Raw genomic sequence first — 13,280 nt, forward strand, 5'->3', positions numbered from 1 at the left:
GAACCTAGAGCTGACCGCGATGCTAAACCTACACACCACACTAGAAGTAGCCAGGGGGCATTCCTGCGTTGTCTCTAGATGCCGCGCGCCAGCCGGAGAACTAACTACCCCTGGTAGAAGAAAACACAGTCCTGGCTTGCCTCCAGAGAATGTCCCCACAGGAGATAGCAGCCCCCCACATATAATAACGGTGAGAGCAGATGAAAAGACACACGTAGTATGAAAGCAGATTTAGCACAGAGAGGCCCGCTAACTAAATAGCAGAAAGATACAACAGAGGACTTCGCGGTCAGCTGCAAAACCCTTCAAAACACCATCCTGAAATTACCTTAACTCATGTGACAACTCATGCCACTGGAGTGGTAATTTCAGCCCAACAAGAGCTTCCAGCTGCAGAGATTCACATAAGTGCAAACTGGACAAAACATACAAAAATAGACTTAAGGACTAAAGTGTCCAACTTAGCTGAGCAGAAAACTGGGAGCAGGAACATGCAACAGAATCACTCTGGATACATTGATGGCCAGCATTAGAATGACTGAGGAGCAAGGTTAAATAGGATACTCCCACATCCTGATAGGAACAGGAGAACTGAGAAGGCAAAGCTTGCAGGACACCAGTACCACAAGAGACCACCGGGGGAGCCCACGAACCGAATCACAACAGTACCCCCCCCTTAAGGAGGGGGCACCGAACCCTCACAAGAACCACCAGGGCGATCTGGATGAGCCCTATGAAAGGCACGGACCAAATCAGAAGCATGAACATCAGAAGCTGTAACCCAAGAATTATCCTCTTGACCGTAGCCCTTCCATTTCACCAGATATTGAAGTCTCCGTCTGGAAACACGGGAGTCCAAGATTTTCTCCACCACGTACTCCAATTCACCCTCAACCAGCACAGGAGCAGGAGGCTCAACAGAAGGCACAAGTGGTACCTCATACCTCCGCAATAATGACCGATGGAAGACATTATGGATAGCAAAGGATGCTGGGAGGTCCAAACGAAAAGACACAGGGTTAAGAATTTCCAAAATCTTATAAGGACCGATGAACCGAGGCTTAAACTTAGGAGAAGAGACCCTCATAGGGACAAAACGGGAGGACAACCACACCAAGTCCCCAACACGAAGACGAGGACCAACACGACGATGGCGATTAGCAAAACGTTGAGTCTTCTCCTGGGACAACTCCAAATTGTCCACCACCTGCCCCCAAATACGATGCAACCTATCCACCATGGTATCCACCCCAGGACAATCCGAAGACTCCACCTGACCAGATGAAAAACGAGGATGGAACCCTGAATTGCAAAAGAAAGGGGAGACCAAAGTGGCAGAACTGGCCCGGTAAAGCACGTCGCAGGTCTGGGAAGACAGCAGACAATATCACCCCATCCTTAAGTATACCCGTAGGTTTAGAATCACCAGGGGAATCAGGTTCAAAACTCCTAGAAAGGGCATCCGCCTTCACATTCTTAGTACCTGGCAGATACGAAACCACAAAATTAAACCGGGAGAAAAACAACGACCAGCGCGCCTGTCTAGGATTCAGACGTCTGGCCGACTCAAGATAAATCAAATTTTTGTGATCAGTCAAGACCACCACCTGATGTTTAGCACCCTCAAGCCAATGACGCCACTCCTCGAATGCCCACTTCATCGCCAAAAGCTCCCGATTACCGACGTCATAATTTCGCTCGGCGGGCGAAAATTTTCGAGAAAAGAACGCACAAGGTCTCATCACTGAACAATCTGAACTTTTCTGCGACAAAACCGCCCCCGCTCCGATCTCGGAAGCATCAACTTCCACCTGAAAAGGAAGAGAAACATCAGGCTGGCACAACACCGGAGCAGAAGAAAAACGGCGCTTAAGCTCCCGAAAGGCCTCCACAGCAGCAGGAGACCAATCTGCAACATCAGCACCCTTTTTAGTCAAATCAGTCAAAGGCCTGACAACGCCAGAAAAACCAGTTATGAATCGACGATAAAAGTTAGCAAAGCCCAAAAATTTCTGAAGGCCCTTAAGAGAAGTCGGTTGCGTCCAGTCACAAATAGCCCGAACCTTCACAGGATCCATCTCAATAGAAGAGGGGGAAAAAATGTACCCCAAAAAAGAAATCTTCTGAACCCCAAAAACACACTTTGAACCTTTAACAAACAGAGAATTGGTCCGCAAAACCTGAAAAACCCTCCTAACTTGTTGAACATGAGATTCCCAGTCATCCGAAAAAATCAAGATATCGTCCAAATACACAATCATAAATTTATCCAGATATTCACGGAAAATATTGTGCATAAAAGACTGAAAGACCGAAGGGGCATTTGACAGACCAAAAGGCATCACCAAATACTCAAAATGGCCCTCGGGCGTATTAAATGCGGTTTTCCACTCATCCCCCTGCTTAATTCGCACCAAATTATACGCACCGCGAAGATCAATCTTAGAGAACCACTTCGCCCCCTCAATGCGAGCAAATAAATCTGTCAGCAATGGCAAAGGATACTGATACTTGACTGTGATCTTATTCAAGAGTCTATAATCAATACAAGGTCTCAAAGAACCATCGCTTTTAGCTACGAAAAAGAACCCCGCTCCAAGAGGAGACGAAGAAGGACGAATATGTCCCTTTTCCAAGGACTCCCTAATATACTCTCGCATGGCAGCATGTTCAGGTACAGACAGATTGAATAGACGACCCTTAGGAAATTTACTGCCAGGGATCAAATCTATGGCGCAATCGCAATCTCTGTGAGGAGGAAGAGAATTAAGAGTAGATTCCTCAAAAACCTCACGATAATCAGACAAAAACTCAGGAATTTCAGAGGGAATAGATGAAGCAATGGAGACCAAAGATGTGTCCCCATGATTTCCCTGACATCCCCAGCTTAGTACAGACATTGTTTTCCAGTCAAGGACTGGGTTATGAGTTTGCAACCATGGCAATCCCAGCACCAACACATCATGTAGATTATACAGTACAAGGAAGCGAATCACCTCTTGATGGTCTGGAGTCATACGCATAGTCACTTGTGTCCAGTATTGTGGTTTATTACTAGCCAATGGTGTAGAATCAATACCCTTTAAAGGTATAGGAACTTCCAGAGGCTCTAGATCAAACCCACAGCGCCTGGCAAAGGACCAATCCATAAGACTCAAAGCGGCGCCAGAATCCACATACGCATCCGCAACAATAGAAGATAACGAACAAATTAGAGTTACAGACAAAATAAACTTGGACTGCAAAGTGCCAATAGCAGAGGATTTATCAACTTTCTTTGTTCGTTTAGAGCATGCTGATATAACATGAGTAGAATTTCCACAATAGAAGCACAAATGATTTTTGCGCCTATAAATCTGTCGTTCGCTTCTGGACAGAAAGCTATCACATTGCATACTCTGTGGTGCCTCTTCAGAAGACACCGCCAACTGGTGCACAGGTTTGCGTTCCCGTAAACGCCGATCAATCTGAATTGCCATTGTCATGGACTCATTCAGACCAGTAGGCGCAGGAAACCCCACCATGACGTCTTTTACCGCATCAGAGAGACCTTCTCTGAAAATTGCCGCCAGAGCGCACTCATTCCACTGAGTAAGCACAGACCATTTTCGAAATTTTTGGCAATATATTTCGGCTTCATCTTGCCCCTGAGAGAGGGCTATTAGGGCTTTCTCAGCCTGAATCTCCAAATTTGGTTCCTCATAAAGCAACCCCAAAGCCAGAAAAAACGCATCCACATTGAGCAACGCAGGATCCCCTGGTGCCAATGAAAATGCCCAATTTTGGGGGTCACCCCGCAGTAAAGAAATAACAATTTTTACTTGCTGGGCAGGATCTCCAGCAGAATGAGATCTCAGCGAAAGAAACAATTTACAATTGTATTTAAAATTTAGAAAACAAGATCGATCTCCAAAAAAAAACTCCAGTATAGGAATTTTAGGTTCAGACCGAGGAGCATGTAACAAAAAATCTTGTATATTCTGAACTTTAGAGGCAAGATTATTCAAATTGGTAGCCAGACTCTGGGGATCCATATTTCAACAGATAAAGTCTAAGGCTACGTTCACATTAGCGTTAAGCTTAATGTGCGTCGGGTTTGCGTCGGCGACGCAGCGGCGACGCATGCGTCATGCGCCCCCTATACTTAACATGGGGGACGCATGCGTTTTTTTTTGTTGCGTTGTGCCACACATGCGTCTTTTTTGCCGCAAGCGTCGGACCAAGAAAACGCAACAAGTTGCATTTTTCTTGCGTCCGATTTTCGGCAAAAACCGACGCATGCGTCGCAAAACGCAGCGTTTTTGCGTGCGTTTTGCCGCGTTTTTGCGTGCGTTGCGCGTTGCGTCGCCGACGCAGCGGCGCACAACGCTAGTGTGAACGTAGCCTAAGCCATTCAGGGGTTAAGAGGAGAGGAAAACAGGAGACTGCAATTAGAGCTGGAGTGCAACTTCAGAGGAAGGAAAAAAAAAAAAAAAAAAAAAGGTTTCACACAGTTCCTTTTCTCTCCTGCTTCAGCCTATAGATTAAACATTTTGGGCTGGCCATACTGTTATGGTTTCCAATGGCAAGGAAACATCAGAAGCATAGACTAAACGGACAAGCTCTCGGGTGATGGAAACTAGAGCTGACCGCGATGCTAAACCTACACACCACACTAGAAGTAGCCAGGGGGCATTCCTGCGTTGTCTCTAGATGCCGCGCGCCAGCCGGAGAACTAACTACCCCTGGTAGAAGAAAACACAGTCCTGGCTTGCCTCCAGAGAATGTCCCCACAGGAGATAGCAGCCCCCCACATATAACTGTTATGGTTTCCAATGGCAAGGAAACATCAGAAGCATAGACTAAACGGACAAGCTCTCGGGTGATGGAACCTAGAGCTGACCGCGATGCTAAACCTACACACCACACTAGAAGTAGCCAGGGGGCATTCCTGCGTTGTCTCTAGATGCCGCGCGCCAGCCGGAGAACTAACTACCCCTGGTAGAAGAAAACACAGTCCTGGCTTGCCTCCAGAGAATGTCCCCACAGGAGATAGCAGCCCCCCACATATAATAACGGTGAGAGCAGATGAAAAGACACACGTAGTATGAAAGCAGATTTAGCACAGAGAGGCCCGCTAACTAAATAGCAGAAAGATACAACAGAGGACTTCGCGGTCAGCTGCAAAACCCTTCAAAACACCATCCTGAAATTACCTTAACTCATGTGACAACTCATGCCACTGGAGTGGTAATTTCAGCCCAACAAGAGCTTCCAGCTGCAGAGATTCACATAAGTGCAAACTGGACAAAACATACAAAAATAGACTTAAGGACTAAAGTGTCCAACTTAGCTGAGCAGAAAACTGGGAGCAGGAACATGCAACAGAATCACTCTGGATACATTGATGGCCAGCATTAGAATGACTGAGGAGCAAGGTTAAATAGGATACTCCCACATCCTGATAGGAACAGGTGAACTGAGAAGGCAAAGCTTGCAGGACACCAGTACCACAAGAGACCACCGGGGGAGCCCACGAACCGAATCACAACAGTACCCCCCCTTAAGGAGGGGGCACCGAACCCTCACAAGAACCACCAGGGCGATCTGGATGAGCCCTATGAAAGGCACGGACCAAATCAGAAGCATGAACATCAGAAGCTGTAACCCAAGAATTATCCTCTTGACCGTAGCCCTTCCATTTCACCAGATATTGAAGTCTCCGTCTGGAAACACGGGAGTCCAAGATTTTCTCCACCACGTACTCCAATTCACCCTCAACCAGCACAGGAGCAGGAGGCTCAACAGAAGGCACAAGTGGTACCTCATACCTCCGCAATAATGACCGATGGAAGACATTATGGATAGCAAAGGATGCTGGGAGGTCCAAACGAAAAGACACAGGGTTAAGAATTTCCAAAATCTTATAAGGACCGATGAACCGAGGCTTAAACTTAGGAGAAGAGACCCTCATAGGGACAAAACGGGAGGACAACCACACCAAGTCCCCAACACGAAGACGAGGACCAACACGACGATGGCGATTAGCAAAACGTTGAGTCTTCTCCTGGGACAACTCCAAATTGTCCACCACCTGCCCCCAAATACGATGCAACCTATCCACCATGGTATCCACCCCAGGACAATCCGAAGACTCCACCTGACCAGATGAAAAACGAGGATGGAACCCTGAATTGCAAAAGAAAGGGGAGACCAAAGTGGCAGAACTGGCCCGGTAAAGCACGTCGCAGGTCTGGGAAGACAGCAGACAATATCACCCCATCCTTAAGTATACCCGTAGGTTTAGAATCACCAGGGGAATCAGGTTCAAAACTCCTAGAAAGGGCATCCGCCTTCACATTCTTAGTACCTGGCAGATACGAAACCACAAAATTAAACCGGGAGAAAAACAACGACCAGCGCGCCTGTCTAGGATTCAGACGTCTGGCCGACTCAAGATAAATCAAATTTTTGTGATCAGTCAAGACCACCACCTGATGTTTAGCACCCTCAAGCCAATGACGCCACTCCTCGAATGCCCACTTCATCGCCAAAAGCTCCCGATTACCGACGTCATAATTTCGCTCGGCGGGCGAAAATTTTCGAGAAAAGAACGCACAAGGTCTCATCACTGAACAATCTGAACTTTTCTGCGACAAAACCGCCCCCGCTCCGATCTCGGAAGCATCAACTTCCACCTGAAAAGGAAGAGAAACATCAGGCTGGCACAACACCGGAGCAGAAGAAAAACGGCGCTTAAGCTCCCGAAAGGCCTCCACAGCAGCAGGAGACCAATCTGCAACATCAGCACCCTTTTTAGTCAAATCAGTCAAAGGCCTGACAACGCCAGAAAAACCAGTTATGAATCGACGATAAAAGTTAGCAAAGCCCAAAAATTTCTGAAGGCCCTTAAGAGAAGTCGGTTGCGTCCAGTCACAAATAGCCCGAACCTTCACAGGATCCATCTCAATAGAAGAGGGGGAAAAAATGTACCCCAAAAAAGAAATCTTCTGAACCCCAAAAACACACTTTGAACCTTTAACAAACAGAGAATTGGTCCGCAAAACCTGAAAAACCCTCCTAACTTGTTGAACATGAGATTCCCAGTCATCCGAAAAAATCAAGATATCGTCCAAATACACAATCATAAATTTATCCAGATATTCACGGAAAATATTGTGCATAAAAGACTGAAAGACCGAAGGGGCATTTGACAGACCAAAAGGCATCACCAAATACTCAAAATGGCCCTCGGGCGTATTAAATGCGGTTTTCCACTCATCCCCCTGCTTAATTCGCACCAAATTATACGCACCGCGAAGATCAATCTTAGAGAACCACTTCGCCCCCTCAATGCGAGCAAATAAATCTGTCAGCAATGGCAAAGGATACTGATACTTGACTGTGATCTTATTCAAGAGTCTATAATCAATACAAGGTCTCAAAGAACCATCGCTTTTAGCTACGAAAAAGAACCCCGCTCCAAGAGGAGACGAAGAAGGACGAATATGTCCCTTTTCCAAGGACTCCCTAATATACTCTCGCATGGCAGCATGTTCAGGTACAGACAGATTGAATAGACGACCCTTAGGAAATTTACTGCCAGGGATCAAATCTATGGCGCAATCGCAATCTCTGTGAGGAGGAAGAGAATTAAGAGTAGATTCCTCAAAAACCTCACGATAATCAGACAAAAACTCAGGAATTTCAGAGGGAATAGATGAAGCAATGGAGACCAAAGATGTGTCCCCATGATTTCCCTGACATCCCCAGCTTAGTACAGACATTGTTTTCCAGTCAAGGACTGGGTTATGAGTTTGCAACCATGGCAATCCCAGCACCAACACATCATGTAGATTATACAGTACAAGGAAGCGAATCACCTCTTGATGGTCTGGAGTCATACGCATAGTCACTTGTGTCCAGTATTGTGGTTTATTACTAGCCAATGGTGTAGAATCAATACCCTTTAAAGGTATAGGAACTTCCAGAGGCTCTAGATCAAACCCACAGCGCCTGGCAAAGGACCAATCCATAAGACTCAAAGCGGCGCCAGAATCCACATACGCATCCGCAACAATAGAAGATAACGAACAAATTAGAGTTACAGACAAAATAAACTTGGACTGCAAAGTGCCAATAGCAGAGGATTTATCAACTTTCTTTGTTCGTTTAGAGCATGCTGATATAACATGAGTAGAATTTCCACAATAGAAGCACAAATGATTTTTGCGCCTATAAATCTGTCGTTCGCTTCTGGACAGAAAGCTATCACATTGCATACTCTGTGGTGCCTCTTCAGAAGACACCGCCAACTGGTGCACAGGTTTGCGTTCCCGTAAACGCCGATCAATCTGAATTGCCATTGTCATGGACTCATTCAGACCAGTAGGCGCAGGAAACCCCACCATGACGTCTTTTACCGCATCAGAGAGACCTTCTCTGAAAATTGCCGCCAGAGCGCACTCATTCCACTGAGTAAGCACAGACCATTTTCGAAATTTTTGGCAATATATTTCGGCTTCATCTTGCCCCTGAGAGAGGGCTATTAGGGCTTTCTCAGCCTGAATCTCCAAATTTGGTTCCTCATAAAGCAACCCCAAAGCCAGAAAAAACGCATCCACATTGAGCAACGCAGGATCCCCTGGTGCCAATGAAAATGCCCAATTTTGGGGGTCACCCCGCAGTAAAGAAATAACAATTTTTACTTGCTGGGCAGGATCTCCAGCAGAATGAGATCTCAGCGAAAGAAACAATTTACAATTGTATTTAAAATTTAGAAAACAAGATCGATCTCCAAAAAAAAACTCCAGTATAGGAATTTTAGGTTCAGACCGAGGAGCATGTAACAAAAAATCTTGTATATTCTGAACTTTAGAGGCAAGATTATTCAAATTGGTAGCCAGACTCTGGGGATCCATATTTCAACAGATAAAGTCTAAGGCTACGTTCACATTAGCGTTAAGCTAATGTGCGTCGGGTTTGCGTCGGCGACGCAGCGGCGACGCATGCGTCATGCGCCCCCTATACTTAACATGGGGGACGCATGCGTTTTTTTTTTTTGCGTTGTGCCACACATGCGTCTTTTTTGCCGCAAGCGTCGGACCAAGAAAACGCAACAAGTTGCATTTTTCTTGCGTCCGATTTTCGGCAAAAACCGACGCATGCGTCGCAAAACGCAGCGTTTTTGCGTGCGTTTTGCCGCGTTTTTGCGTGCGTTGCGCGTTGCGTCGCCGACGCAGCGGCGCACAACGCTAGTGTGAACGTAGCCTAAGCCATTCAGGGGTTAAGAGGAGAGGAAAACAGGAGACTGCAATTAGAGCTGGAGTGCAACTTCAGAGGAAGGAAAAAAAAAAAAAAAAAAAAGGTTTCACACAGTTCCTTTTCTCTCCTGCTTCAGCCTATAGATTAAACATTTTGGGCTGGCCATACTGTTATGGTTTCCAATGGCAAGGAAACATCAGAAGCATAGACTAAACGGACAAGCTCTCGGGTGATGGAAACTAGAGCTGACCGCGATGCTAAACCTACACACCACACTAGAAGTAGCCAGGGGGCATTCCTGCGTTGTCTCTAGATGCCGCGCGCCAGCCGGAGAACTAACTACCCCTGGTAGAAGAAAACACAGTCCTGGCTTGCCTCCAGAGAATGTCCCCACAGGAGATAGCAGCCCCCCACATATAACTGTTATGGTTTCCAATGGCAAGGAAACATCAGAAGCATAGACTAAACGGACAAGCTCTCGGGTGATGGAACCTAGAGCTGACCGCGATGCTAAACCTACACACCACACTAGAAGTAGCCAGGGGGCATTCCTGCGTTGTCTCTAGATGCCGCGCGCCAGCCGGAGAACTAACTACCCCTGGTAGAAGAAAACACAGTCCTGGCTTGCCTCCAGAGAATGTCCCCACAGGAGATAGCAGCCCCCCACATATAATAACGGTGAGAGCAGATGAAAAGACACACGTAGTATGAAAGCAGATTTAGCACAGAGAGGCCCGCTAACTAAATAGCAGAAAGATACAACAGAGGACTTCGCGGTCAGCTGCAAAACCCTTCAAAACACCATCCTGAAATTACCTTAACTCATGTGACAACTCATGCCACTGGAGTGGTAATTTCAGCCCAACAAGAGCTTCCAGCTGCAGAGATTCACATAAGTGCAAACTGGACAAAACATACAAAAATAGACTTAAGGACTAAAGTGTCCAACTTAGCTGAGCAGAAAACTGGGAGCAGGAACATGCAACAGAATCACTCTGGATACATTGATGGCCAGCATTAGAATGACTGAGGAGCAAGGTTAAATAGGATACTCCCACATCCTGATAGGAACAGGTGAACTGAGAAGGCAAAGCTTGCAGGACACCAGTACCACAAGAGACCACCGGGGGAGCCCACGAACCGAATCACAACAGATGGCGTTGTCAGATCTTTTCTTCTGCACACTGGTGCAGCCAGAAGTGTGATGAGACCTGTGGAACTCCCCGATCCCACCTGCCTATCAGAATCCTCGGTGTCTCTCATGGGCATTGATGGTCAAGTCAGACATTCTCAGCCTACAAAGCCTCTGAGCGTGTGCACTCAGCCAGGACACTCTATCCTGTCCCAGTTTGTGGTGTCAGGGACCTGCCACTCAACCTGCTGGGGGCAGACCTACTGCAGAAGCTGAAAGCAACCACAGTGTTCCAGGAAGATGGGACCGTGACACTTTCTTCATCCCCGACCCAAGAAGAATCATGCTGGCAGCCCTACAAGAACCCTAAACAACCGATGGAGGCCTACCCAAAGAGGTACCAGAATGTCTATGGTCTAAGGGACCCCAGGACGTGGGAAGACCTCAAGTTGCCCCAGTATTGGTGTCACTCAAGCCAGGTACCCCATACCCTCGTAAGGCCCAGTATCCCCTGTCCATCACCTAGAGTCAAGCTGTCTCTGACCAACTGAAGGTCTACCTGGAAATAGGAATGATTGTTCCTTGCACATCGCTTTGCAATACCTCGCTTTTCCCTGTCAAGAAAAAGACTGTTAAAGGAGTTCAGAATGGTGCATGACCTAAGAGCTGTGAATGACGCTACAGTATTTGAAACCCCAATTGTGCCGAATCCGCACACTCTGCTCTCAAATGTGCCTTCCACAGCAAAAGTGTTCACGGTGTCCGACCTGGCTAATGCTTTCTCCAGTGTTCCCCTTCATCTGGATGACCAGTACCTGTTTGCCTTAATGCACCAGGGGGCACAGCACACATGGACAGTGATGCCATAGCGGGCCCAGAACAGCCCTTCACAGTTCACCAAAGCAATAGCCACTGTCCTCACCAACTGGTTCACAGAACATGCAGAAGTAACCCTGCTACAATACGTGGACGATCTACTACTTTGTGCAGTAGACTTTGACACGTGTAAAGCCCATTCCATGTCTCTCCTACTCTACCTGGCGCAGCAGCGCTGCAAGGTCTCAAAGAACAAAGTCCAGTGGTGTCTGAAGCGAGTTAAGTTCCTGGGGTACTGTATTGCTCACCAGAAGAAACACCTGACAGATGACCGGAATACCACAGTGGAGAAGACGGTTCCTACAACAACTCCAAAGGTGCTACAGGCCTTCCTTGGTCTAGTTTCGTACTGCAGAGCCTGGATCCCTGATGCCTCAATCCTAATGCAGCCTCTGTATGATTGCGTCAACGTAACCCCATTCCTCCTGACAGATGCAGCCTTCAGCTCGTTCAAAAAGTTAAAAGGCTCTGTAGTCTCAGTGCCAGCACTAGGCTTACCTGACTACGAGAAGCCATTCTGTCTCTACCTGATGGAAAAAGAAGGCCTTGCTACTGGAGTCCTGATGCAGCTTCAGGGGAAAAGCAGAGACCTTTAGGCTACTTTTCAGCTCGCCTGGATCCAGTTGCAAGGGGAGCTCCCTCCTGCATGAGAGCAGCATTTGCAGCACACGCCCTCCTGGACAAGACTGCTGACATTATTCTTAGATATCCATTGGAAATCCTGGCTCCGCATCCTCAACTAAACCCAGCCAAAACATCTCTCCACCGCCAGGCATCTTCACCTCCAGTGCTCTCTACTCCTGCCCGACAATGTCACCATCTCCAGATGCACAGTCCTCAACCTGTCCACTCTACTCCCGCTCCCAAGGTGGGATACAGATATGGACCCTCAGATCAAAATTCTGATCACAATCTGCATGATACCTTCTGCAGGGATCTGAATTTGCGCAGGCCAGGTGACCATGATTGCTTCAGCATCATGCAACAGGAAACAGCAGGACTACCCAAGGTGGCAGAAGAGCCACTGACCAACGCAGAGTTGATCCTCTATGTGGATGGCTCCAGATTTGCAGATGATGAAGGAAGATTCCACAGTGACCAGCAATCAGGAGATCCTGTGGTCCAGAAGTCTGCCGCCTAGTCTGTCAGCCCAGGAAGCAGAACTGATAGCGCTGACAAAGGCCTACCAGACAGCAGAAGACAAGATTACGAACATGTATGCCGATTCAAGGTACTCGCATGGCATAGCACATGACTTTGGACCCATCTGGGCTGCAAGGGACTTCATCATAGCAAGCGGAACAACCGTAAAGCATCATGGAGCCATCAAGGACCTGCTGGACGCACTCCAACTTCCAAAAGTGGTGGCAGTACTAAAAGTCAAAGCACATGGAAAATTGAACACAGTAGAGGCACAGGGTAATAACATGGCGGATATGGCAGCCAAAGGAAGACAATATGGAGAAGTGGGAGAGGTCATAAAACCGGACGGCTACTACATGACGACTGAAGACAGGAAACCTGACCAGATGGCATCCTGGGATCTGCTCAAAAAGCTGCAAGAGCAAGCCCCAAAAGAACAAGAAGGAATCCTGGATGCGGAAGGGAGCAACACATGAAGAGGGAAGGGTATACGCAATGGACTACAAACCCTGTTTACCCCGAAGCATGTACCCTATGGTGGTCCAGTGGGCACATGGGCCCACACACAGATCAAAGACATAGATGAATGATCTGATTGGTGCTTACTGGTTCGCTCCAGGGATCTTCACCCTAACAGCCAAGTTCACTAGCAGCTGTTTGACTTGCGGCAAATGCAACCCTGGAAGAATGGAGAAAGTTCCCACACATCATCTTGCCAGACCACATCCTTCCAGAGGATCCAGATAGACCACATCCAGATGCCGCCAAGTGGAGGATTCGAATATGCCCTTGTGGTTGTAGACATGTTCTCAGGATGGCCAGAAGTTTTCCCAGTGAGGAACCAGTCAGCAAAGACTACTGCGAAAAAGCTACTCTCAGAGATGAG

The sequence above is a fragment of the Ranitomeya variabilis genome, chromosome 5 (genome assembly GCF_051348905.1).
Source record: "Ranitomeya variabilis isolate aRanVar5 chromosome 5, aRanVar5.hap1, whole genome shotgun sequence".
Taxonomy (NCBI): domain Eukaryota; kingdom Metazoa; phylum Chordata; class Amphibia; order Anura; family Dendrobatidae; genus Ranitomeya; species Ranitomeya variabilis.